At 32.0% G+C, this 2,882-nt stretch overlaps 1 non-coding gene across 1 annotated transcript; it reads right to left on the bottom strand.

Annotated features, from left to right (window-relative positions):
- Nucleotides 1–1,387: 1,387 nt before the first annotated feature.
- LOC128285051 (small nucleolar RNA R71) lies at nt 1,388–1,492 on the bottom strand. The gene has a single exon (XR_008275466.1). It is a non-coding gene; the product is annotated as a small nucleolar RNA R71 (small nucleolar RNA).
- Between the last annotated feature and the right edge of the window lie 1,390 nt (nt 1,493–2,882).

Below are 2,882 nucleotides of genomic sequence, written 5' to 3'. Positions count from 1 at the left end.
TATTTAAATTATTGAAATTGTGTTTGTGATGTTATAGGCCTTGGTAATTTGTTCATTTAAATAAAATCATGCCTATGTTATTTTTTCATTATAAGTATAAGATTGCAATTGAATTAATTATTTAATCAAATTATAATTATAATTAATTGACACAACATCTAAATAGTGCATGTTTAATCTTTTTAAGTGTAAAATTAGATTAAATAAGTAATAGTATTAACCAATACTATTGCCTTGCATAACCTAAAGATTGTTATGATTAAATTTGTTTTAGTATAGAAATAAATTGTTACTTCACTCTGTCTTATGTCTACTTATAAAAATTAATTAATTAATTTAACATAGACATATGCTAGAAAGATTAATCGATCTTAATAAGTATGTTTGCATCGGTTACCAAAGGACCAAGTTGCCATGGAATTATCCATAACATATATAAACATTGTTTTTATAATTCTAAGTCAAGGAATGAAATAAATCTAACACATCTATGTCATATTGATTAAACTTGTTAAAATCTTCATTTTATTTCACTTTACATCTTAGTCTAATTTAATACTTAGTTAATAGCTCACTTCCTTCAAAATATTTTTTTCTGCTACCAATTTGCATCAATATTTCATAAACATTTGCTTGTACAGTCCCTCTGGAGATGATAACTCAGTATACTTATCACTTTATTACTTGTCAGGATTGTGTACACTTGCACATTCCATCGTTTCAAGTTTTTGGCGCCATTGTCGAGGACTGTTTAAAAGATATTATTTGTGAAATTATTAATTTTTCATTTTGGTCTATTTTTCTATTGAATTTTAATTTAATTATTTTGTTCAAGTTTTTATGAGTATTGATCATATTATTGACTTACTCTCAGTAGATCCCAAAATTGAAAAAACTTTTAGGCAAAGGAGAAGACAAGCAATTCAAAGACAAATCGAAGAGATGAACCTTGAAAACCAAGACCAAGGAAATTGAGCAAATCATGCTCAAAATCCTATCCTTGCTGCTAATGACAAGGATCGAGCCTTAAGACAGTATGTTGTGCCGCTTTTTCATGAGCTTAATTCGAGAATTAGAAGGCCTAAGATTGACGCATAACAATTTAAGCTGAAGCATGTTATGTTCCAAATCCTTCAAACAGTGGGCCAGTACAGTGGAATGCCTACTGAAGATCCTCACCTTCACCTCAGATTTTTTATGGAGGTAAGTGACTTCTTCAAAATGGTCAGAGTAACCGAGGATGCACTAAGGCTAAAGTTGTTTCCATATTCACTAAAGGATAGAGCTTAGCCTAGTTAAATCCATTGCCACTCGATCCAATTTCTACATAGCAAGAAATGGAAGAAGGCTTCCTAATGAAATACTTTCCACCTAGCAAGAAATGCTAAGTTGTGAAACGAGATTACTACCTTCCAAAAAATGGATGATGAATCCTTGTATGAAGCGTGGGAGAGATTCAAAGAATTATTGTGAAAATGTCATATCACAGAATCCCTCATTGCACCCAACTAGAGATGTTTTACAATGGTCTCAATGCACACACAAGGATGATAATAGATGCTTATACAAATGGAACACTTCTTTTTAAGTTTTATAATGAGGCTTATGAGATTATTGAGAGAATCACTAGTAAGAATTACCAGTGGTCAACCAATAGAGCAACTTTAGGAAGATAAGTAGCAAGAGTACATGAAGTAGATGCTCTCACTTCACTTGCTGATGGGCATCGAACCACCAACAATAATTCCTACAAAATAACTCTAAATAGTAGTAAATAGTAGTAATAGGGTTGAGTCCATAGGGATTGGTATTATAATCAAATTTTGCATTTAACTTGTGATCAGAATTTCTATTGTGTCGATAGTCGTGGCTATAATCGTGCCTACAACTCCAAATAGACCTACTGAAGAATAAACAAGTAAATTAGGGGAGTTTTGAAATGTTTAGAAACTAAATAATTGAAACAACATAGATAAATAATTAAATAAATTAGAAATTAAATTCGGATTTTGTAATCAAAGATAATAAGCCTTAGCCCTAGACTCGGTGGATTCCGAATTTTTGAATCGATCCTTGAAAATTAATTTTCTCCTTCAAACAATAAGCTGGTTATAGCAGTTAAGAACATCCTAACCGTCAATTCGTCCTCTCATAGCTCGTTCCGGTATGACCTACAAACCAACCCTTACCGATTATCTAACCGAGATACATGTGTTCCCAATTCAAGATTCCGACAGCCTTGCGCATCTGAAGAACCCAACTAAAATTAAAAGCCTCAACCGCATAGGTCGTTTAAACCCAATCACTTCTTCTATGATTTGTTCTCTGATATTCAAATATAGCACGGCTGCTCGTTTCTCCAACTGTCAGCAAACACGACTCAAACCCAATGCGCACTTTTTGACTTGAAATCAAGTTAACTTTAAGGGATGAGTTGCCAATCTTGATACTTAGGAAAAATGTGATTACTGATTGAAAAGATTTTTAGTATGGATACGTATCTGACGATTCCCGACCAAAAAGAACATTGGCTTAAAGCTAAGATGGAATTTAGTGAAACATGGATTTAATCATGCTTCATAGGTTTTGAAAGGTGATTTGATGATAATGGAGGAAATTGGGAAGGGAAAGGGTTTGAAAGGCAATTAGACAAATTTTGGTAAAGGACAAAGAAATGAAAATGAAACAACAATATACTAATTACGCACCAACTTTGGAAGAAAAAAATAATTCTATTTAATTCCAAATGGAAATCAAATTGATAAACAAGTGTCATAAAACTGAAATATGTGAACTAAATCATTTCACTAAATTGAGTTTGAATCCAAAATTTGGAAGGTGTTATAAATTAATCACGCGATAAGAAAATTTTTAAACACGGT

This window comes from Gossypium arboreum, chromosome 11 (assembly GCF_025698485.1).
Source record: "Gossypium arboreum isolate Shixiya-1 chromosome 11, ASM2569848v2, whole genome shotgun sequence".
Taxonomy (NCBI): Eukaryota; Viridiplantae; Streptophyta; class Magnoliopsida; order Malvales; family Malvaceae; genus Gossypium; species Gossypium arboreum.
This window is presented reverse-complemented; position numbering and strand designations above follow the sequence as displayed.